Source organism: Ostrinia furnacalis, unplaced genomic scaffold, assembly GCF_004193835.3.
Source record: "Ostrinia furnacalis isolate ACB-3 unplaced genomic scaffold, ASM419383v2 OfSCF4779, whole genome shotgun sequence".
Lineage (NCBI taxonomy): Eukaryota > Metazoa > Arthropoda > Insecta > Lepidoptera > Crambidae > Ostrinia > Ostrinia furnacalis.
In genome coordinates, this window is record NW_021135018.1 from 191,662 (window position 1) to 218,162 (window position 26,501).

General features: G+C 33.6%; 1 protein-coding gene across 1 annotated transcript in view; it reads left to right on the plus strand.

Moving 5' to 3' along the window:
• The first annotated feature begins 1,730 nt into the window (after window positions 1-1,730).
• Fa (FMRFamide) overlaps window positions 1,731-26,501 on the plus strand; it is a 33,880-nt gene continuing 9,109 nt past the window's right edge. Inside the window, exon 1 of the mRNA XM_028314531.1 lies at window positions 1,731-1,795. The gene's annotated coding sequence lies outside the window, so the exon portion shown is untranslated. The remainder of the gene's footprint in view (window positions 1,796-26,501) is intronic.

Consider the following 26,501-nt stretch of genomic DNA (forward strand, 5'->3'; position numbering starts at 1 on the left):
GCTGGCACCATCTAATATGCCAGCCTGTTTTACCTTTATCATACATAGGTGTCGTCTTAGTTGGTACATAAAGTAGCTATGTGGGTCACGCTCACGCAGCATCTTGCTATTTGTATTATACCTACATTTTTGAAATTCTAATAATTCCGTAACCGAAATTATCCGAAACTTTTGGATAATCTGAAATGATTTCATATCCGTGACCGTAACCGAAACCGGTATAATTTATTATTCTAATATCCGTAACCGTATCCATAACCGAAACTTCATATCCTTATTATCCCTGTTGCCAAGTACAAGTGCAGGCAGAGCAGGTAGTAAAGGCGCGCGCGCACGGGTGACTTTTGTCACAGTATGTCAACTACTAATTACTGTCATGGTGACAAAAGTTTCTGTGACTGACTGCACGGTAGTCAGTCACAGAAACTTGAATTTTGGGCACATTAGAATAATAATTTTTAACCAAGGTAAATAAAGTTAAAAACGGGACTATTTCCAAAAAACCAAAAATTGTCGACAATTACAGCAAAAATTTACAAAGTGTTATACAATTTTGGAATCGTTACTAAATGCGCCAAATTATGACGTCACTTGCCACACTCGCGTAGTACATTTTTTTTTCAGTACAGTCATTTTAAACTAGGCACAATTTTTATTTTGAATTTTTTTTTGGGAATAATGTATTTTTTTCATCCAAGCTGGAGCAGCTGGTTTTGTAATTTGATAACAATTTAGAGAAGCATTATTCAGGGTTATATAACAAAAGAAAAATTTGGAAAAAGTGAAGATTTGTGGCAATACGAGTAAAAGGACCGTCACCTGGAGTAGAATTTTTAGATTTTTTTAAATGCCTATTATTTTGAAAATATGCCACATAGATTTTTTTTTTTATTTTTCTGATAACCAGCACAACTTGCCTCAACACCCAGTTCCGGCTTGACGTTACATTACGGGACACCCTGTATATATTTAGATCTAAACATTAATAACGATAGCTGATAAATCGAGGTTGGTGGTTCGCAATAACTATTGTCAGATGTCTTTGTTACAGACCTGTAAACCAAAGTTATTGTTTATCTGACAGATAAGATCCTAATAGGATATGGATCTTTTAGAAAAGATCTGATATAACAAACTATAAATTAGGCCACAATGTCGGTCCGCCGTGAAATTTTTTTTATGCATAACAAGTTGCCCTGTAAGTGCCTATTCACTCTCGCCTTGAAAAGGCCCGGATTTTAATCTTCAGGGAAGACAGCAATGAAAGCGCCCATTTATTCTTCAACGGTTTTATTAAGCTTTTGCTACTAATGAAATGATAAGGGTTGAAAAGTGAAAAAATGTGTAAATCTTCATAATTTTTTAAGTGTGGACCATTCACTTTCGAGCACACCTGTACACCGATCAGTGTGCTTACCATGAGTTTACGTTACGTGTGCTCGCTAGCGACTGTGTAAAAAAATGACATTAATTGTATGGCATATTGTGCAGCGCCCCTAGCGGCTACTTTCAAGAAACAAAATCTTCATAGAGATTTTTGACGTACTCGCTAGCGAGCACACCTAACGTAAACTCATGGTAGGTACACAGCCCGCAAACCTTACTATACCAATCCAAGTGTACAATGTACTACAATACATCCCACGCCATGGCTCATCTTCAGCCATGACGTCACGGGTGCGCATAAAACCATGCCTCGGCCGCTACGGAGCGCAAACTCTGCCGGCCTCCGCTACGGCGTGGACGTGCGGCTACGCGCTACAAACTTCGCGAGTTTGGTTTTGAATAGTGTTGGGTACGTACTTTTGTGAGTTTTAACTTTTAGTTTAGGTTTTCGGCTGTCTTTGGTAGGTTGGTTACATGACTTATAAAATTTATTTAATTTAAAAATATATAAAATATGACTAAAATTATTTTGCTTATGACAAAATTAACAAATAAATAGGTAATATTTTACTATCACAAATTCATATTACGAAATATTAATTCGCGTAGCTGTGAAAGTTCATAAAAAATCTCCAAAAATTACTTGAAAGTTAAAGTTTAAAGTACAATAAAGTACTCGACTCGTATAGATACGTATAGATTGATAAATACTGTCTTTTGTCTACTAGATTAATAAATATTAAGTAAATACTTTATTACTTTTGTGGTCAACAATTAACTACAACTTATGGATCAGTTTGCTCAGCATACGGTTTAGTATAAACTAAAAGCCATTTTTATTATATTGTACTACGTATTTACTAAATACTTTTATAGCTCTGAAAATTCTGTAAAAGTACATTAAATAAAAAGGTGTAAATCGCTTTTAAAACTGTTCTGGAAGTTTAAAAATTCTTCTGGTGAAGTATCGAATGCCCGTGTAACAATTTAACTTCGTTAAAGAATGCTCAAAGGGAATCGCTACTCAGATTTCAAGATTAGAATAACACTTAAGTACAATCTAGCTGTGTTTGAAATACTTTCACAAACCGAGTATTTTAATTTAAATGTAAAATTTATTACATAAAGCTTTAGGAATTCAAATTGCCACAAAACTTGTAGAATACATTTTATTTGAAAAAGGGTTAGTTTAAATTCAATTTTAAATCTTGGGATATTGAATTGATATCTTCATTAACGAAAATTATCAGTTTCTTCTCACTGACGACTGAATGACATTTAATTGTAATATTAGTTTAATTAATGTGGAGGAACACTATCTGTGGTCGCGATCCTCATCAGTGAGGGACCGCGGAAGAAGAAGAAGAAGTTTAACATCTTCCAAGTCTGAATCACAAAACCAGAAACCTTACTTCAATCAAATTGAAATTTAGCTGACATGAAAATACACACACAAATATTGCTATAGTTTCAGAAATAAAAACAGGAGAGCTAAACGTGACTGTGATTCAAAAGATTAAACTTTTACTGAACTGCACTAACTAAACTTCATTCTGAGAATATTGACAAGCAAGTTCATCTGTAAATGAGTATATTCGTACATGAGTCAAAATACAGATAAAATAATATTAATATAAATCTTTTGCTTAATTATTGTCTTGGTTCGTACGTCGATTAATCTGCACATCATTATGACTCCCATAACTTCCATTCTACACCACCACTCCCGTAATATTAAACTACCTACACCAAGCTTGTAAAATCAGACAGATAACGATCCTTTAAATGATCTAATTTCTACATGGCAGTCTAAATACTTTTTTTTTTTTTTTTTTTTTAATTTATTGTATTTTTTTTTTGTTTTTCCTTTTAATGATACTTGCTCATACAATAATAACCCCCTAGGAATCGAACCTGCAACTCAATTGGTGCTGGTGTACGATACGCGAACCTCTGTGCCTAGAGGCCGTCTTAGAATTATTATCTTTGTTAATCTACACTTATCGCTATAAAATAGTGGCAAAACAATACATAAATTCTGCATAATATTAGGACAAGAAGTTAGTTATATTAATATTAATGTATTAAAAGTAACTCAGTCTGCGAAACAATTTTGATTAACCAAGATCTCAGATCACATTCCCTTCTATGATCTGAGATCAAGATGAAGATGGAACTTAAAAGATGGACATATAAGCTTCCTTTTGAAGACCTAAATTAATTTCTAGAGAGATATGAAATCTGTACCTAACATTTCAGTGCCAATACATAAGTTACATATGAAATAGTGTTCTTTTCCAAAAAGTTTACATTTTACAGCTTTGTTTTTGTCGTGAGCTTTCTCACTGAGCTAAGCTTTCTGTAATAGGACAGAAGTTGGCATATAATTTACAGTCAAGCTTCAGCCGTAGCATCTCCAAGCAAACCCGTAGCACTATTTCGTAGTCGTTTATTTCGTAGCTACGAAAACTAACGTAGGCTGAGTTGCACCACCTAAAAGACAATGCCGGAAATTGGCGTCTTTTTTTTTCGCGCGGCCATCAACCAAACGTTTTTTTTTTATTACAAAATAGTGTAATAGACCAAACTTACTATTACATGTATACCTCTAAACTCAGTCTGAACTGAGTTACGAGCTTTAGAAGTTTGATGATTTTACATACTAGATTTGCTTTTTGCGCGCAAATTTTGCAAGAAATTGCAACAAAATAGTGACATTGTATGTGTAAACAAACAATACCATCCATTAAAGGCTCCAGACATCAGTGTGGAGCAGAATCAACGCAATAAAAAAATAGCGCAATATTTTGTTGCAATTTCTTACAAAACTTGCGCGCAAAAAGTAAATCTACTTAGTATGTAAAATCATCAAACTTCTAACGCTCGTAACTCAGTTCAGACTGAGTTTAGAGGTATACATGTGCTAGTAAGTTTGGTTTATTACACTTTTTTGTAACCAAAAAACAAAGTTTAGTATATGGCCGCGCGAAAAAAAAAAGACGCCACCTTCCATACAAAATCTGGCATTGCCATTTGATCGTAACTATAACGATAACCGGCGTTTTTGTATGGAGTATGACTGGTTTTTGACGTTTGTCACAGTTAAAGTAAGATGGTGCAATCCAGCCTTAGTGAAGAGTAGCGATTATTGCATGTCACATTCAGCTGAGCACGAGATATTTTTATCACTGTTCTTTCCTTTTTATCACTATAACTGTTCCATTCCGCGAAAATTAACTATTTTATGGAATGTTAAGGGCATAAGTGTGGTAATAGAGTCGCTATTCCCTTGGGCAACCAGAAAACTATTCTTGTGCTGGTTTAAGTGTCTTTTTAGCTATTGTTGACCCTGTAGAATGGTTTTTATATTACACTTTTAGAAATCGGCATTACCATAATGCAATGTCAGTAATGTTTTAAACGTACAATTTTGTGTCATAGATATTTAGACTGATAACATAATTATTCTTGTTGCTGATGCATTCAAATGAATACCAATGAATTTTTATCATTAAGTTAAATTCAGTTCAATGAGACGCTTTAAATTTTTATGGACCTAAATGTCCTCATGAATGCAAAGAATTTCAGTAAATGGGGTCTAAATTACAGTCATAATGGATACTCGTCGTGTGCACATACGCAATTTCAAGGTATAAGCATCGTAAGTGTGTAATCTATACTTATAATAAATCTGTAGAGAGGTCAATTCTGTACATGAAATATATTTTCAAAATAACTATTAGGGAGTGATAGTGATCGATACTGATGCCAAAAATGCAATCAGTAAAATTTTTGTCTGTCTGTCTGTCTGTCTGTCTGTCTGTCTGTCTGTATGTTCCTTATAGAAACAAAAACTACTCGACGGATTTTAACGAAACTTGGTACAATTATTCTTCATACCCCTAGGCAGGTTATAGAATACTTATAAATTCCCACGGGAACGGGAATTAGCGGGAAAATCCTTTTGTATGAAAAATCTAAATCGCTTAAGTTAGACGCTTGTAATTTGGAATCCAGGTACCTTAGTAAACTTAAAGCATAGTTACTACAGGATATTGCAAAATTCCCACGGGAACGGGAGTTAGCGGGAAAAAACATTTGTATGAAAAAATCAAAACCGCGTAAGATAGATGAAGGGGGTAAAACGGGATCCACGCGTACGAAGTCGCGGGCGGCCGCTAGTTTTTAATAAGTAGTTAAAAAAAATTATACGATCTCAACGAACAGCGGAGTTCAAAAATGTAGTTTTAGATCTTTTACACGCTATTAACTATGTATGGAGAGGAAAAGTCTTGCTTCATAAATTCTTGATTATAATTTGCTTCCTTGTGTTTAAAGATGCGGTTTTAAATAGGATAGTACGAGAGCCCACGACCAAAACCATGTCTCATAGCAATACGGCAAAAACCCTATAAAATCGTTAGATTGTATGATTCTGAACCCGACTAGGTGTGTAGTAACGGTCGAAAGTGTAGCAACTGCGTTTCTGCTGTTTCAAAAAAAAAAGACAGTCGGTATTTATAGCAATACGTCTGATAGTGAAAATGTACATAGATTTTATAATTGTATTACGAAAAAGTTTGTTTTCAGACATTTTGCGCGTAGCATATAGCCTGAGCGAATTTTTGAAAATGTCAACAAATTTAGCCGACCTGTATACCTTTACGGGTTTGCACTACACCACTAACGTCTGAAAAATATGTTTCCGGTATCTCAGAACTATCATTCAACTACAGTCTGCAAATCAGACATATTGCTATGATGCAGTTCGGTAAAATTCTTTGACAATTCGGTCAGATCAAACGCTACGCGGAAAATGTCTGATATTGTTTTTTTCGAGTTCAGGATAATCGTATCTATCGATTTGATGCGGTTTTGGCCGTATTGCTATGAGACAAAAATTTTGGTCGTGGGCTCTCGTACTATGAGACTTATTTCAAAAATATACCCTAGAGAAAAACGTTCAGTGAGATGTATAGACAGAAATTAAGTAAGAAGAATATTTGGCTTTGATTTCCACGAAAGAAGACTTATTATTTCAAATCCAAGACAGTGATTTGTGTTCACTGTTCAAAAGTATCTACAAGTCTGAATGAAAAACCATTCGTCTGTTAACAAATTTATCTTTGAAAAGAAATAAAACTGTACAATCATAAAGTAAAAACTTCGTTAAATAAATCATCCAAACATTAACCATTCGCGCTAATGGCAGAAACAAAAAGAGCGCCTGGCCAAATGCCAGAGCAAAAGATTCACTTAGCAAAACCTTGCGTGATTTGTAAAGTGACGACACTTTTCCGACTTTTCAGTACGCACAGTAAATTAAGGTGAATTTTCAAATAAGCTTAGTTAACTGAAAGTTTTTGAAGCATCTTCTTTTATCTTTAGGATTATAGATTCTGAGGATTTCAGTAAAAGATTTACCTACTTACTATTTAGTAGCGAGAAAGAAGCTGACCCAGCAAACGTTGTTTTGCACGTAGGTGTAATATCTTAGTGCATACCCTACGGGTATGAAAAATAGTATACATCCTATTCTTAGACCTACTACTATACACATATTTCATAAGAATCGGTCAAGCCGTTTCGGAGGAGTTTTGTTACAAACACTGTGACACGAGAATTGATAAAATCAAGAAGTAGGTACCTAGCTTTCTTTTATAGTATGTGGCTAATATATTTTTAAACTTCCAAAAGAAATAAATCAAGGTTTTCAATAATGTTTTTGAGCAAAACCAACATATTTTGAACGCAACCTATTTTCGCTTCATTATCCTCTCCCGTTCAAAATAAATTAGGAGGATATCCTAATTTTCAAGATTTCAGTGTTTGAAGGTAATTCTAAAGTACCTAAAGGTCCCACTCTGTTCTGAACAATGCTGTTTGTGCTGCATTAGTGCTAAACAGCTGTTAATAGGTTTTAAATCCTTGAAAGCTTTTAGAGAAAACCTACTTGATTCAAGTTTGTAGAAACTAGAATGTCAGTTGATTAGTAAGATTTGTTCCTACGGTTCAACCTAGGTGTTATTTAAAAGTAAATGTAAATGATTAATAACAAAGTCGCAGTGGCTTGATAACTAAGTTCAGGTTCTGGTTCAATTGGGTTCAATCAACAAACAAGTCTGTTTCTAACTGCGATCTAACTGAGAAAAATCTAATTCGAAAAATAAATCAATTTGTCCATTGTTTACGATTACTCAAAATTAAAAATTGGTTACCTACTTTAGTTAGTTTACTTTGCGAATGAATTAGTAAAACTAACTTTGTACCTACTGTGTTTTAGTGTAAAGATTTACAGACACTCTTTACTGATTTGTTCATTTTCTAATCTATTGAAATAATTTGATTGGATTATTCGACTCTTCCATGAATGGATCTTCATGAACATAAACTAGATGGTCTTAACAAGGGCACCTTCATAGTAATTGACATTTGATTTTGAAATCTAAGTTTACTTAAAATCAGTGGGTATTCTTTATTTCTAGTTAGAACTTTAGGAGCTTTTAGCTAGAAATTAATATAGAGTAGCTGCTATTGAAGTACCGGCGACTGCGAAATACTATTTCTGTCATATAGATAATATTACCTATTTGAGACGATCAGAAACTGAAAATCTTATTTTTCTATCTATATTTATAAAAGCGAAAGGCTGACTGATTGACTAACTCATTTACTCACTCATCACGTAATCTCAGAAACTACAAGTGCTAGGCGTCTCAAATTTTGAATGGAGGTTCCTTTTAGAACGTAGTTACTCACTAAGCCGGGATTTTGCAAAATTCAACCCCTAGGTAAGCGCCTAAGGGGATAAAAAGGGGGTTGAAAGTGAAGTCGCAGGCGGCCGCTAGTAAATTATACAAATGTAAATGTGGTCTGTGGTAGATTGAATGTGGCCAGTTAAATATGAGTAGACAAGATATCGATAGAGGGTTTCAAATTCAAATTCTCTAGTAGTAAGTAGGTATAAGCCCTTTTCAAGGCGCTTATACATGTCCCAAATAGTTACGTTGAGTACCTTCTTACCTATTGATGGTGATTGATGTTGAATATACTTACTTAGGTATTATTTATAGATTGTTCATAGAACGTATGAATATGTTCTTAAAACACGGTTTTTCATTTCCGTAATAAAGTGATAAGTTCACTGATGAATTGCTACGACTCGGTTTCACTTCAAATAATGAGTCTTCTGGTGCATACTGTAATATAATAAAAAATACTTTATAACTTTAAGTTTAAAGTTCATTTCGTAAATTAGAAACACGCGTTGAGAGAGCGCTTGATGCAATTTACTAAAAATATCGTGAGTAAGTTACAGGTTGCCGTTGCAAACTCAGACTTATTAAAACCACATAAAATATAACAGTTTTAACCTTCGTATACTGTTGTTTGTAGACTTAAAAGACCGTAGAACCCTCTTCCGTGATACTGGGATAATCTATGCTTTTAACATTATGAGACCTTAAGGCTCCTTGAAATGACAATCCTCTACGAGTATGTCTTTTTTGAATGAGTTTTATTATTTTTGACATTTATTTTCATAAGTAGACATCATCATATGATAGTGACGCTCTACCTCTGGGCTTCGGCTTGACACTACTTTTTGGGACACCCTGTATATTTTAACTTAACGAAAAAGAGAACTACGTTGTACCATATTCACGTCTCAGCCAATTACACTAACCACAAGAGTCAAACCCATATGCTATGTCTGTTTAAATGACTAATTATAGGCTTTGAAGTTTAATCGCGTGTTAAATGTATTTCTTTTGTTTAATTTACGTTTAATTTGGCCAGTTAATTTGTCGTTAATTACGGATCTAATTTAATGAGAATGGTTGACGAAAACAAACGAGTCGGTAAATTAAAAACATTTTACTTATCAACCTACTTAATATAGAAAGTAAAAATTACCTCAGGCAATAAATTGATACGTCGTCCGGATATTGAGAATTTATGAAACTTTTCTCATCTTTGCCAAATAATGTATTATGGCCGAAATATGGGAAATGAGACACAGAACAAAAGCCATTTTTGTTTTATTCCAAGAACTGCTGGTATTTTCAATGTATAATTGGTCATGATTTACAAATGTTAAGAATATTAGACCGAATCTTTGGTGTTTTTAATACGAAAAGTAGGTTTCTAGTACAAAATAATTTGTATATAATGTTATTTCACTAATGATTGTGATGATGTGAAGACACCCGTATTCACAAACATTACTACGAGTATGAGGTCTCACAGACGCACAGGGTGACACACGAACCAATCACAGAGCTCTATTCAACCTGTGCGTTCGATTTGCTGCTTCACTTAAGCAAGGATCCTTTGTGTAAGTATTTTCGTAATTAGAATTGTGAATTAGGGGCAGGAAAGTTCTCGAGTGGCGACCACGGGCTGGAAAACGTAGCGTGGGCAGGCCTCCTACTAGGTGGACCGACGATCTGGTAAAGGTCGCGGGAAGAGCCTGGATGCGGGCAGCGCAGGACCGTTCATTGTGGAAAACCTTGGGGGAGGCCTTTGTCCAGCAGTGGACGTCATTTGGCTGAAACGAACGAACGAACGAACGAACTGCATTAAACATCTTACCAGACGTTTAACTTAAAGCTCACACACAATGTGAAATTCATTCGATAGAGCCAATTCTTTCAAGAGTAACATTAATTGGATTGATATACGATTGAGTTTTGCTTGGCAAGTGCAAAACTAGTTAATGAAATATTACAAACCAATTGTGTGACTAATAGGGTCATTTCTAGATCAATTGTCTCTAGGTACGACGAATGAGACTAAACTTGGTGGAGACAAGTTCCATTGCGCTCGATTGGTCAATAAGTTGAACCCAATTTTAGTAAAGTTTATTCGAGTAATTTCTACATTTTGATCACTATTGTGTATTAAGTTACGCAAGAAATGACTAAACAAGATCTTGGATATGAATACACACTTTATTACAATATTTCCTAGACAGGGATCTCTTTTGTGCTGAGAAAAAGGCATTGGCATTGGTATTTAAATCCAAAATACTGACTTGTACTTACTTGAAAATTGACCTTTTATAACTCCTAGGAAGAAATAACAATACGGTGTTTTTATACGATAGTGACGTCATTTCAAAACTTGACGGTAGTGCATGAGGCTTACGCCCGTATTTAACAAAGTCTGCAAATCGAACAGCACAGCGTTGAACTTGAACAGAGCTCTGTGATTGGTTTGTGTGTTATCCTGAGCGTCCACGCGCACTGTGAGACCTCGTAGTAATGTTTGTGAATACTGGCGTTAGTCTCAAACATAATACCTATCATCATTTGAAAATTACGCAATCTGCATTTCGCAGAAAAAACGGCTGTTAACCAATTTTCTAAAAAGTCAAACATAATAAAATATACTTATAAACACATTCTGGTTTATTATCTCCTCTTTACCTTGTTTAAGGAAATACCATGTGTTTATTGTGTTGTGTTTTGCTTAATTTCAGTAATAACCTGCGGCTAGCTTGTTTTCTTTTCTCGTTTATAAAACAAGCAACGTCTCTCCTACGCGTATCGTCTTACTTTTTTGATTTGCTAATAATGTTCATTCTAAACCTGCAATTAATTAAAAATACAGGTTGTTCATAGATAGAAACACTTGGAAATTGTGTTTATTGGTACAATAGGACACACGTTAAATTAATTACAAACGATTTTGGGGTGGAGATTATAAACTCCAACGTGGCACGTCCGATTTTCTCCAATAGGAATAGAATGGAAGAAACGAATGAGTGAGTAAGAATAAGTGACTGATATTTGCATTGAACACAGGAATACCAACCATATTAGGTAGGTACTGGTAGGTTAGAGCTACGGGTAACTTTCTGTAATGTATATTTCTGAAAAACTGCTGCTTGTTTTTCAGTGATGACAATTTTCAGTGTTTTCTTTTATATTATTTTCTTCATTACAGATATCTGTGCTGTGCAATAAAATTATTACGAATCACTAATTATTTTGACTGGTCCGAACAACTTACTTGGTTAATACTTAAAATTACCACATAAACTATAAATAATAAGGATGTAACAACTGCATAATAAACGCTAGAACATGTCTATTTTTACCTGTGTAGTTCAGGAACAGTAAAGGAAACTAATTTTTCTTCCCACACGAACGCAAACCTACACCTCACTGTAGTATATTAAATCCAGGAAAATACGGATCCCCTGGGAATTGCGTCCCTATTTTTCCTTGAGGTGGTGATGAAGCCGATTTTTTATTATTTAATAAGCGTCACACTGAAACAAGTTGGGATATGTGTGCGCCTTCTGCTAAATGTAGCAAATATTTTTTCAAGTTCTATTACGATACCTATAGTAAAATTGTTTATTTGGTGTTTATTTTCTACAACATAATATGAACGAGTTAAGTAGGGAAAATAAAATGATGATGATGATGACGATGATACTATCTTTTATCACTTTCCATTGTCAGGCAATAAAGCTTACGTTTCTACGAGTAATAAAACTACATAGGTGCAGTTTTTACAGAACATTATCCGAAACAGCATTTATCGGATTTCTAATATAATTCCATATATAAATGTGTAACTTTTCTCAGGAGAAACTTAATGCCTACGTAATTTCAATAAAGTAGCATTTATGATTTTGATGTCTATTCTGTAAAGAAACTTTTTTTAAATAAAAGCCTACTTTTAACAATAAATAATCGTTCTATAAAAGCACCCTACATAGGTAGATGCCTCAGGCGTAGAGTCGAACTGATCTTACCGTTTCTTTGTTTTGTAAATTAGAATCTAATAAACATCACCACGCAGTATTTTCTTTACAAGTTTTGGTGTGTTCTGAGAAGATCAGTTTTTCTAACATAATTTAAGCTTGTAACTTTGAAAACTTACGGACTTTGACGGCAGCAGATATTATGGTCAACATCCATCATATGAAAAGGCAAGTTTTTAGAAAAGTAGTCGGTTATTGGTAAAATTACATGTGTCACATTTTATGAGAAACTTTTCAGCGCCTGAAATAGCTCAATCGGTTATTTTAAAGTGCCTTCTGTAATGCAGAAAGTCATAATAAATATGATTAATTTCTTCACAATATAATTGATTTAAGCCTAACCATAGTTGGAGTTCTAAGTTTGATTAGGCTTTTATCAATTGAATTTATCAATTTGCCTGCAAGCTAACCAAGGGCTTTCTGATTTACAGACTTAAAACTATTTAACCACAAGATACCCAAGGGTTTAAATATCACGATATTGCAAACGTAAATGGCAAAATTAGTCAAGAAATAAGGTTGTGATGAAATGAAATAGATAATGCACTCCAAAGTGTTTAGTTTTGAAATCGTGAAGCAATGTTTTTATTTCCAACGCAATACAGCCATCGAAAGCAAAGTTTCTATTATGCTAACGCACTGTATAATGTTTTTCATCTGTTTTCTTTCAACCACTACCAGCCATTTCCATATAGTTGAAGGACGTCCTACGCTTTCCAAAACAATACTGTCACTGTAGTAACTGTATTCTTTCTTGGTAGTGTCTAATATCAGTTCCATTATTTGGGAGGTGCGACTGATCGTTTCACAGGCCGAAATAGCAATTTTTCCTTCAAATCACCGATAAAATCTTGCTTGCAGCATCTTTTCATACATATAAAGGTTCTTATTAAAACAACCTTGGGTCAAACAGTCCCAAAACCATATTAACGGTACAACAGTAGAATCTTAATGCAGTAGAGTAAAGGTACGCCTTTTTTGACTCATATAGGTAATTCCAGGATACATGCCCCAGTGGGATAGGTGCCGCGATTTTAAGTACACTATGTTACAAACAATTTAGCCTAAAGTTATAGTACGTATAATAGAAAGGGACCTCCCCGTACCACTTTTCGCCTCGAAAACCATCAAAGAGTGCGTTCGTTTAGCCAGTGAGAGTAAAAATCTTCCGCGGCCAGACCTTAGCGAGCGTCGAAATAATATTGGTAAGTATCTTTAAATGGATAATTTTTTTGTCAGCTGTAAAATGAAGCAGATTTTTATATAATTTGATAGACTATTTTATAAATTATACGGGATAGCTATGTTCAATTCGATTTTTAGTGTTATTATACTTTTTATTAAAAAAGGCACATATCCTGTGCTAAAAGGATAGTTGCCTAATTTTTTTGGGTATAGATGCCCTTAGGGCCATGCCCCATGCACCTATGGGCATCTATCCTAACCTGCTCTTTTTGTCACAGGTAGCAAGTAAGAAGAAAAAAAGAATGTAGTACGGCTAACCTTAGGAAAGTAATAAATACGGTGCCCTTCTGATCGAATTACCTTTTTACCCGACTGCGCTAGAAGGAGTAGTATTATTTTTAATAAAAAATATTAAATTTTATTTTTAATTCATTTAATAACAAACAATCTTAAATAATAATACTCGGCTTGTTTGATTTCAAAATGCATTTGATCCTTAGAATTCAAAAACTATATTAACGAGTCATCTATCCCTGCATCAGGCATCTATCCTTTGAAGCAATCATACAGTGAGTCTTCTATCCCCCACATTAGGCGTCTATCCCACTTTTTAGTGGTCAATTAAAATGGTATTTTCTCAGAATCGGTATAACTTAAACTAAAATAATTATAGTAATATCATAGACGAAATACCAAAGTTTACAGATACTAAGGTCAAATTGTTGATAAAAACTTACTGACTGAGTTACAGAGCTGTTTCAAAAAGTGGGGCATCTATCCTGGAGTTACCCTAGGTATTTTGCAAAATCGACAAATCAGAAATCTTTCAGAGTCTTTGATAGCAATTCAGATCGCTTCCATTTTTGGCCTTATCATCACTTTCCATCAGGCCAAGTTAGATAAATGTTAATCACTCCATTTATCAAAAAAAATCCGTTTACTCTAATGCCTGTGATGCACTTCGACATTTTATTTAGTAGTAATTTTGCAACAAAGATGTAGGTATTAGTTTGTTAGATGAACTTAGGTACTTAGTTTAATGTGCTATTGACTATCCCTATGGCTTGTCTAATAAAAACAGCAATTCCTTGAATTTACTGGTGTGAACCTGCTCTATGTATTTTTACTGTACCGATACCGATTCAGTATTCGCATCGTAGCGTTTTTAGAAGTCCCCGCATGCTAAATTAAGGTATCTATTCGAGCGTGAAGCGTTATTTCTCAATTTCCTTAATTGCTCGTTCTTTTACTTTTTGTACGTTCAATAAACTAGTAAACAAGAATGGCCAAACATTTTTGTTTTGTTTGTGTTTAATAGATTTTTTTAACAATTGATTGAGTTGTAATTAGAATGTTCTTAACCAGTAATCAGAATAATGATTACTAATCATCTGTATTAAAATACAATTCAGAATCAACTACGAGACCTGAACAAAACATTTAGGCTGGGTTGCACCATCTTACTTTGACTTTAACAAACGTGAAAAATCTGTCAAACTCCATACAAAAACATTGGTTATTGTTATAGTCACTCTTAAAGTTAGGTGGTGCAACTCAGCCATAGAGCAGTAGTGCTGAAACGATAGGAGTCGTTTTCACGCAGGTTTTGTGTAGTTTTATAACTATGAATTATCTAGCATTATCAGAAAACTATCTAATTTTTTTATAACTATCATAAAAATAAAGCAATACTTGCCAGCTTTAACCTACGTAATAAAAACTGACGTACCAAAAGTGAATCGAACAAAAGTTGTGCGTAAATTCGATTTATATCAACCTTCGACATCAACCGAGGAATATTGCCAGATCATAAAACTATCATGGCACTACTAGTGACATTAAAAAGCTTTAAAGTATAAAGTTCACCTTTCAATGCAATTGAACAAACCAAGAACACCCTTGGTAATGTGGCTGTATTTTATTTATTGCGAAATATACACGATACTTAGGTATTTTATGGTTTTAAGTGAAACTTGTGAGCAATATCCGCAGTATAAAAGGTAGGGCTTTGTCACCTGTTTGCGTCCGCGTTACTTTTTCGAGTCCAAACGACGGATAGTGATCCGCAACTTTTAAAGTTAAAAAAAAAATACTTAAGAAGTACGTGTCACACATCCAGGCATTCATAGATAGTTTTTAGTGTGTCGCTAAGTTTATTATTTCGTTTGGACTCGAATAGTAGTAGGCGGTGGGCGATAATAGGCGATATGACCCTAATCGTAGTTTTCTTTACCGCAAAATTTCTGTTTTAGAGAATCAAAAATATCTCATGAATCAGATGATTCTTGGTTGGCCTAACGAAAAAATTAAACAAAAGTTTATTAAATTCTTCTGAGGTACTTCGTCCAGTTAACGCGTCAATAAGCTCTAATTAAACGCTTAACATTTGCTTGAGTAACAACCTAAACGTAGTTAACCCTGGATTAAGATTTAAACAACGCATTAATCTCGGGTTATGAAGTTCTGGGTCTGTGAGTCAGTTTTTAACATGTAGTAAAAAAACTTTTATTGAGCCATTATTTAGTTTAAGTTTTCAGTAAATACAATTACCTACTGCTGTTCTGTTTTGTACCTAATAGCGTGATTGGTTTAAGTCAGAATAGAAATCAGAATAAAATAAGCATGTGACTCTACTTTTCTTTGATGTGAACACAAAGAAAAATTTTTTTTTGTTGATTTGTGACTCGTAAGCCGCAAGAAAAATATTTCCTTATGTACGTTTCTTCTGTGTATTTATTTAGGTAATGTATGATTTAATCTATTTGTTTACCTTGAAACTGTTATTCTTAAAGCCTGCATTCTTAACCTGTCTGTCCAAAGCCAAATTCTCCAGTTTCCTCTAGTAAATTAGTTAATTAGACAGGAATATTGTTCCTGCAATGGAGATTAAATAAGCTAATGATGATTCTAGGAAGATTAGCATTCTTGGATCTCATTTTTAAATTAACTTTATCTTTTAAAATACCCCTTTATGTCCTTCTATTGCCTTATAAGGGCTCTAAATTAAAAGCTTGTGATCACCTCTTGTTCTTAACTTGAAATTAACTTTAAATATCTATATTTGTATCGCTAGGCTAAATGGAAAATCAATTGAGAGCAGCAGTCATAGACAATGAGAGTTCACACGTCACCCGGACAGTATCGGCTTCCCGGCGGCCATTGTAAGTCAAGCCTGGTTGTGCAAGCTGCATTTATACTGTGTATTATTCTGAGCTAGCACACATTGAGGTAGCAGCAGCGGATATTTAAAAGCGTCATTAAATAAAAGGACTAACACTAAGCGCATAGGCATTTACAGGGCAGGTATGTACCTAGACGGCATATCACCTAACAACAGGTCCGATTGCGGTCAAATATCTGGCTTGTTCTGCAAAAAAAAAAACACCACGCGCTAATTTATAAGGGACTAATATTTTACATATTAGGACAATACCACACCTTATAACCATACCTTATTAATAAAAAGTTACACCTAGGATGAACTCTGGATTAAAATGACACATGAATTTAAGCCAGAGTTCAACTAGGGTCTAACTTTTAATAATAAGGTGGACAGATTTTAGTGACCGTATCAATATTGTGCACTGGTTTGCTTGTTAGATTACAATCTCACGCATATAGTTATTAATTAACAAGCATTTAAAATTTACAACTCAATCATTTTTTTAAACTTATAATTTTTGTGGGTTCTATACTCACCTGAGTAATTTCTAAAATTTTAAGGATTAAAATCGCTTCTTCGTCCCAGCATAACCAGCGTCTTACCTCCTGTCCTCTGTAACTTCGCTCGTACACTCTAATCAGACCTCTTCCAGCAGATTAAACCAAGTTTATTTCTAAACTCCGCGAAATAAACACTCACTAAGTTACGACGAAATAAGGACTGAGTATTTAATAAAAAGGGCTTAGGAATCTAATATCAAAATAGCAATGGCACCAGAAGAAATAAGTTTTTCGTAGTGGTCCCACTAATGGACAAAATACCACAGAACATGAGAAAACAGGAGGAATTTTTCTATTTCTAGTTTTCTAGGTCCTTATTTTGACGGATTTGGATCATTCAGAATTCAGAGGTAGTGCGAAACCTCTCATAGTACCTACTAAATCCTAATGTAAACCTATGCTTCAAGTATTTTAAAAATAGCATTCTGAAGTTAGACATACGAGTACGCTTACCTGTGTATGGATGGCCATTTATAAATGAATGTGCAAAATATCAGGATTCAGGATATACATCAAAGGAAACTTTCCTACGAAAGAAGATCTTGTGTAAATATGGCTTATGTATGTGCTGTAAGTTGCAGGTAAACATTCTTTGCTTTTAACTTGACTTAAGTATGTTTGTACATCTGCATTTTATAAATAGCCCTTTGGCAATATAAAACCTTAATTTGTTGTGACGTTAATCCAAATTAGAATTACTTTTCTAGTACCCTAAGGCTGGGTTGCACAATCTTAATTTAAACTATAACTAACGTCAAAAATCAGTCAAACTCAATACAAAAACACGGCTATCGTTATTGTTAAGGTAAAAATTAGGTGGTCAGCTTTATTAATTAGCAATAAAAGACAATGCCGGAAATTGGCGTCTTTTTTTTTTCGCGCGGCCATCGACCAAACCTTGTTTTTTGATTACAAAATAGTGTAATAAATCAAACTTAGTATGACATGTATACCTCTAAACTCAGTCTGAACTGAGTTACGAGCATCAGAAGTTTAATGATTTTCATACTAGATTTGCTGTTTGGGCGCAAGTTTTGTAAGAAATTGCAACAAAATAATGACATTTTATGTGTAAACAAACAATACCATCCATTAAAGGCTCCAGACATCAGTATGCAGCAGAATCAGCGCAATAAAAAAATAGTGCAATATTTTGTTGCAATTTCTTACAAAACTTGCGCGCAAAAAGCAAATCTAGTATGAAAATAATTAAACTTCTAATGCTCGTAACTCAGTTCAGACTGAGTTAAGAGGTATACATGCCATAGTAAGTTTGGTTTAAAACACTATTTTGAAATCAAAAAACAAAGTTTGGTCGATGGCCGCGCGAAATAAAAAAGACGCCACCTTCCATACAAAATCTGGCATTGCCATTTAGCAAATCAGCCTTAAACTGGCCGTTATGTTTTATTTCTCTATCAATTTACGAATATAACACTTTCTTCTATCTAAGGGTTTAATTTTATCAATGTAAAATAAAAATAAATATCAATAGGGTAAACCAGAGAGTGATTGCCCACTGGTAGTGATTGCCCGCTTTAAGAATAATATTGTCAGGTGCTGACTTTGAATCACTCTAGTTAGATTTGAATTGACTAAGTAGATGGCTCCGTGATCAATGTACAGTAGATTTAAAATTTACAATAGGAAACACTAAAAACAAACAGTTATGGCGGATTTTGTCAAGACGGGTGAAAATTTTACTCAAACAGGTAAAGACTTTAACAATTTTACTAAGGAATTACTTGCTTAGAGGTTAATTTTTTTTTCCAAGTTATTTAATATTCAACTAATGGTGTATAGTCATGATGAAATTATAAGTGTTTTCTTCATAATCAATGAAAATAACTGATAAAATTTGATTTCTAACGGTCATTTTAACGGTGGGTAATCACTGCACGTAAATCTGTATATTTTTAGTTATTGCCCACCATCATTTCAGTTATTGCCATATGTTAATGTATAGTTATTGCCCAGGGCAATTATTATTAGAGTGTTGCCACCATGCAGTAGCAGTGTTTAAGTTGCTCATTGCTAGACTTGTTTTGCAATTTACAGGCATAAATATTGAAATGGCTTTTAATGTTTCATTTTCAGTATGCCAAAGACTCCAAAAGTTCAATATAGCANATTTTTTTTTCCAAGTTATTTAATATTCAACTAATGGTGTATAGTCATGATGAAATTATAAGTGTTTTCTTCATAATCAATGAAAATAACTGATAAAATTTGATTTCTAACGGTCATTTTAACGGTGGGTAATCACTGCACGTAAATCTGTATATTTTTAGTTATTGCCCACCATCATTTCAGTTATTGCCATATGTTAATGTATAGTTATTGCCCAGGGCAATTATTATTAGAGTGTTGCCACCATGCAGTAGCAGTGTTTAAGTTGCTCATTGCTAGACTTGTTTTGCAATTTACAGGCATAAATATTGAAATGGCTTTTAATGTTTCATTTTCAGTATGCCAAAGACTCCAAAAGTTTAATATAGCATAGAAAATTTGCAAAAAGCGAATGAAGCTGTACAAGATGTATTATATGCTGAAAAATATGGTTTGGCTTGAAACAATTGATAAAAATTCAAACGCAAATACAAAAAATGAAACAGCTACGTTAAATATACTAGTGAAAATGTTAATTGTAAGGAAATAGATACAACTTTAGGGAAGAATAACCAACAGCTAATTGAACATTCTGAGCAAACACTTGAACTGATATCAAAGAAGATAAAAAAATAAATACATATAAAATTCAAATTTTTGCGTCATCTATGTTTTGATGTAGATGATTCTGTCTCTACCGATTCTGACTCATCAACATCAGCTCAAGAAATATTTAATAATATTTATGTTAATAAGGCCAAACGCAATTTATTTTGAAATTTTGAAGACTACTACTAGAATTTAAGTTTAATGTTTTGTTTTGTTTATTTAAAGCCTTTTTTGTCATTTTAAAATTGATTATTTTGTTTTAAGATACTGGGCAATTACTGTGCTTTGATGTGGGCAATTAGTGTAAGTAATGGGCAATGACTGTACTTTTTGGAGGATTTTAAATTAATTTCAATATTTTCTAAGTTACGTAAGTTTTAACTAAAAACTGTTAATATTCTGTTTAACAGTTTATTGAGTTATTAGAAAAAAGTCATAAATGGTCGATAATTAAAATACTTTCTTTAATTTTTCATCTCAATGTGTTTGAAATCTTTAAGTGGGCAATAGCTATACGGTTTACCCTACCTTACATTTTGAATGAGTAATTTTCCACATTTTACTTAGTTATCTATTTTTTATTTCGAAAATTATTTTCAATTTAACGTGTTACTAACTTCTGGAATTTGTTATGCTTTTTCCCTTTCCGAATAAAAAACTCTACGAAAGTTGCGCGATTCTGCATAAGTTAACAAAACTGGGGACGAAAAGAATCTTGTTAATTTGAGTGACAGAATAACTTCTTTTCTGCTTCAGTGATATCTTTTTAACTATGTTACAAATCTGCATCGAGATTATTTTAGTAAGTACCTACTTCTACTTTTTTGGTGAGAACTGGATGGTCAACTTTGGTTATAGTTTTTAACACAGCGGTTTAAAACCCAGCTACCACTCCAAAGATTTCAATGCACATTCATTTTTCTGCATGAGCATATCATTTGAACATGTTTGTATCGTTATTGACTATAATAATATGTTAGATTATACATTCAGGTACATTTTACGGAAAAAGATTAAAGCCAGTAAAGTGCAAGTTAGTAGCCGACTCCACATATCAGAAAACGACGTGTCGCTAGCAAAAAAATACTTATTAACTGAATTTAATTTGAGATCCACCACATTTGCGATTTCAATTACATTGAGCAATTACCAATATCATTTTATTTTTAAATCAACCTAATATTGGACGTGACACTAACAATTTTATGGACGAAATCTAAACAAAACATTTGTGGTCTTCATTTGGCAATCAAAACCATATTTTCCATTTAGTTATTGTTAGTTTTCGATACTATGTATTTGTTTAAAATTAATTTATTATTTGCAACAGTGCTGATATTTAGTTTCGTAGTATGAACGTAGCTACAGTAGCTACGATTTGCTACGAGGACTACGAAGAAGCTACGATGCTACGTAAGTGACAGATTATTATAATAAAGTTATTACGATTTCTGCATTTTAGGTACTTTTATCGTACTTTTAAAAATACTAGTAGATACGACTTCTTTTTGTACTACTTAGATGGTTTTGACCCACGTAGGGATGGGCTGAGATACGTTTTCATGTTTTTAAATCGAAAATTCAGTAGGCTTCTTTTACAGTCCGGTCAAATTACATAAAAAAGCTACTGAAGAGACTTTAGAATAACTCTACAGTGGAGTGTAGTTCGTAGTTTTTCGTGATCTAAGTACAACATTTTGTAGGAAAAAATAATGAAATTGTTTTTTAAATCGTCACCTCTCGGGTGTGAACCTATCTAAAAATAGCTTCAAATCACGTAAGCATAACGCGCACGTAAATAACGACTAGGTATGTTTTATAGGTCCTGCCACCTTTGTAAAATCTCCCATGTTGAGTTGAGAATATAAATTAGGTAGGTGTATTATCCCGCTTTATTGTCAAAAAACGATACTGAACATTGTAAAAACAGTAATAAACTCGTGTTTGGTATCAACTAGTGACCCGCCCCGGCTTCGCACGGGTGCTAAGTATACAAAACTTTCTCTTGAATCACTCTATCTATTAAAAAACCGCATCAAAATCCGTGGCGTAATTTTAAAGTTACATACATAGTAGGGTTTCTGCTCGAGCTTTCTCGAACTCGAGAAAACTCGAGAAATTTGGCTTCATTCGAGACGAGAAAAAAATTACCGGAGCTCGAGAATTCTCGAGTTTCGATTTTGAAGCTTTAATATTCTTGAAAGCCTATTTTCTTAGACAAAAGTAAGTTTTTAATTATTTAATAGGTCAACGTTGCTTTTAGACTGGCCTAGTCTTTCTTTTTTTAACTGATTTGATTTGCAAGTAGTAATGATCTCAATCGAAACTAAGTAAAAATGTTCACCAACGAGTATGCTATATTTAATTTTATTATGTATGTTTAATCTGACTGATTTAAAAACTGAAAATTTTGTTAACTAGACAGTTACCTTACCTAACAGACGTTAGGTTAGGTACTCGTGCCTCCTCGTAAAGTTTATTCAAGTCGTTATCTGTAAGAAATTTAAAAATTTATTACAAAGTTTTTTTTGTTCATAAAAAAAACTTTATCTTACTTAAGTACTGAGTTTTACTGAGTTTTTTATTGTTATTTGTCCTTAATAACACGCGACTTTATGACTTTTGCTATGATTATTATTAGTAAATATTAATTATGAAAGAAGATTTTATTTTTTGTTTATTTCCTTACCAAAATAAGTGGTACTTAATTCTAATATTGATTGTTGTGCATAAAAGTAGGTATATTAGTTTTAAAAAACCTGTGTTTTGATTAAATTTCAACCGATTTCAGCAGTTTTCATCAAAAGACTCGAGACCCGAGAAAACTCGAGACTTTGGCCTCGAGAATTCTCGAAACTCGAGAAAAAAAATAGGTCGAGAAATCAGAAACCCTAATACATAGGGACAGACAGCGGGAAGCGACTTTGTTATACATATAGGTACTAATAGTGATGGAAACTAAAATATATTTTTTTAATTTACCTGTACTCGTATGCTTTATAATATAATTTATTCATATATTTGTAAATATTTAGTCTATGTAGGTTAATTATTTGTATTATTCTTAATTTTCTCTCACAATAAATACTCCTCTATTAAAAAAAATAATCCTATAGGGTGAAATTTAAATCATTGGCATCTTTTTCAAATAAGACTACTCATGATACATACCTAGTAGAATTGGATTTGTCTCATATTTGGGGTAGTTACTATTCATGTATCATGAGTAGGTCTTATATTAAAAGGATGCCAATGATTTAAAATTCACCCTGTACATTCGAAAATAGACTAACTGGGTTGCATTATCTTACTTTAACTTTGACAAACGTCAAAATTATGTCAAACTCCATACAAAAAGCATTGCATTGCAAATAAACCATATATCTATCTATCTATAAAGCACCGGTTATCGTTATATGTAGTTACCTAGTTAGCCTGAAAAAGCTTCAAATTACAAATTCAAATTGTTTATTGCATGTTACATTACAAAGAGTGGTGATAGATGTATTTGGTTTTATTTTAACCGTTTATTTTCGCACATTTCCTATTATATTCCGGAATACATCTTGTTCCGAGTGATGAAGACGTATTATGTGTAATTAACGCAATTAATTTGTAATTAAGAAGAGGTTGGTCCATTTATTTTGTATTGATAAAGTAATTAATTTATACCAAAAAGGTTCTATAGCAACAATTAAGCGATATTTGTAAGTAACAAGAAACTAGTAAGGAGTTTGGAAGAGTTAGCAATGTTTCTGGAATACGGTATTCAGAGAAAAGTATTGCAAAAATATGTGCTATGGACAGAAAAGTAGGTATTGCTATTTGTAGGAAAAAATATTTGTTATCTTAATAATAATTCGAGGAAAAATCATATAAATATTGACTCCATAATTAACAACATCCAATAAGTAACAAACAATATTTGCATTTAACATAAGTACATAATCTTCTAAATATATAAAAGGAGAAACTGACTGACTGACTGACAGATCAACGCACAGCCTAAACGGCTAAACGTAGGCACTTGAAATTTGGAAGGGACGTAGCTTAGGTACCGTAGAGGTGCACTAAGAAAGGAATTTCCGGAATTCCTACGGGAACGGGAATTAGCGGGAAAAACGGGATTCACGCGTACGAAGTCGCGGGCGGCCTCTAGTATACTATAAAAGTATCAATAATTCTCATTAAGTAAAACATTAAGGTCACGTTCATTTTGTACTTTTTCTAGTCTAGTAGAGACTAGTATTTATGTCGTAGAAATAAAATAAGTTTTAAAGTCTTTATTTCTGTCTACATTATGCCCAATTTATTGTCTGTTGCCCTTATATTTGGATATCATATTATTAGATGGATAACAAGATGTTGCAGTCTCGAAAATCATTAGCCGATAATAACTACCGTTAAAATAATTATCTCAAAAAATATGATTGTGACATCGCGTGCGAATCAGTTCGTATAATTTTTATAATTATGGCACAAAATCATTATGTTAGAGCCAAAGCACACGATGCGCTGCAGCGCCGCACCTAGTCCAGTCATTATAGTAAGTTCACCTCGGAATTCGAGATACCCAGCTGTAAGTCTGTAAATACGTGTATATTGACACCCTAAAAGTTGTCTCAAAACCTACATATGGTAGGGTGTAAGCAACTATTAAATTTCAAGGTCAATGGTCACAAAAATCGGTTTTTTGCGCTTTTTTTTAGAAATATCTCATTTCCTATGGGTTTTTTGCTATTTGTATTTATTATCAATATTGTAGAATACTAAATTCTCTACAATTTTTGTTTAAAAACTTGTTTTATACGGTGAACCGTTTTCGAGATAGAGGGTGGAGAGCGCGCGGTCACTGCATCACTTCAGGTCTACTTAAGCGGTTTAGATTTTTCATACAAAAGGATTTTCCCGCTANATGAAGAATAATTGTACCAAGTTTCGTTAAAATCCGTCGAGTAGTTTTTGTTTCTATAAGGAACATACAGACGGACAGAATTCTATACATGAAATATATTTTCAAAATAACTATCAGGGGGTGATTAGTGATCGATACTGATGCCAAAAATGCAATCAGTAAAATTTTTGTCTGTCTGTCTGTCCGTCTGTATGTTCCTTATAGAAACAAAAACTACTCGACGGATTTTAACGAAACTTGGTACAATTATTCTTCATACACCTGGGCAGGTTATAGTTTACTTAGGAATTCCCACGGGAACAGGAATTAGCGGGAAAATCCTTTTGTATGAAAAATCTAAACGCTTAACGGAAGTTAGACGCTTGAAATTTGACATGTAGGTACCTTAGTAAACTTAAAGCTTATTTACAACAAGTAATTACCTAAATTCCCACGGGAATTAGCGGGAAAATCCTTTTGTATGAAAAACCTAAACCGCTTAAGTTGACCTGAAGTGATGCAGTGACCGCGCGCTCTCCGCCCTCTATCTCGAAAACGGTTCACCGTATAAAAAATTTTTTTAAACAAAATTTGTAGAGAATTTAGTATTCTACAATATTGATAATAAATACAAATAGCAAAAAACCCATAGGAAATGAGATATTTCCAAAAAAAGCGCAAAAAAACCGATTTTTGTGACCTTTGACCTTAAAATTTAATAGTTGCTTACACCCTACCATATGTAGGTTTTGAGACAACTTTTAGGGTGTCAATATACAAGTATTTACAGACTTACAGCTGGGTATCTCGAATTCCGAGATTCTTACCTAATTTAAGCTTAAATGACTGGACTACACCGCAAAGATTTCGCCGTATCGCGCAACGCGACGCCGCTCGTGTGCCCGCCACAGATATTTCTATGTAAGACGACGCAGCGACACCGCTCCGGCGTCGCACCGTCGCAAAGCATCGTGTGCATTGGCTCTGACTTGCTTATTACAGATTCCGGATATATGATAGCTAAACACATAATTCTTATGTATTCACAACAAAAATGTAGGTATAGTCTGATTTGCTGTAAAGTATGTAATAAGCACTAATTACGTTTTGGGAATTCTAAATAATTAAACTCTAAATATTTCATTAAATTTTCCTTCCATCCCTCGTGTGTAAGAGTGTTTCCAAAAACCTGCGATGCATTTTCTTGCCAAATATGTATACTTATTTATACACTATTCTACGAGCAAGGACAATGCATTTAAATCACATGTTGTTTTCAAGTTGTTCGTTGCGAAAATTAGAAATTGGAACTGGAGTAACAATACGTCAAGATGGTATCGCTGAAACGATTGTAAATAGGTGAGGAATGCGAAATATTCTGCAGCAAATATTATGCGTAGGTTTAGACTTTAGATTGTTTTTAATGACTAAAAGACAAATTGCTGTATTTTGGAAATTATTTTTGTATTCTTTTATAGAGATAAGAATCAGAGATTATTGCGAACTTACCTAAATTAGATAAACAAACTTACTTAAATACTTTTTTTTGTAAATACATACATATTATACATAGAAAACACCCAGACCAGTCACAGAAATTAAAATTCATCATTTCAATTTCTGCCCGGCCGAGAATCGAACCCGGGACCTCTCGGCATAGTAGTCCGTTCTGAACCACTACAGCAAACGGTCAACGAAAAATGTGTCAATCCGCCACTACATCCCATTATCATATCTCAATCTCCACTCTTGTCTCAAGAACTGAATCCCAACTGAAACCCCTAGCCATTGATTGGTATTCATGTGATAACTTTTATA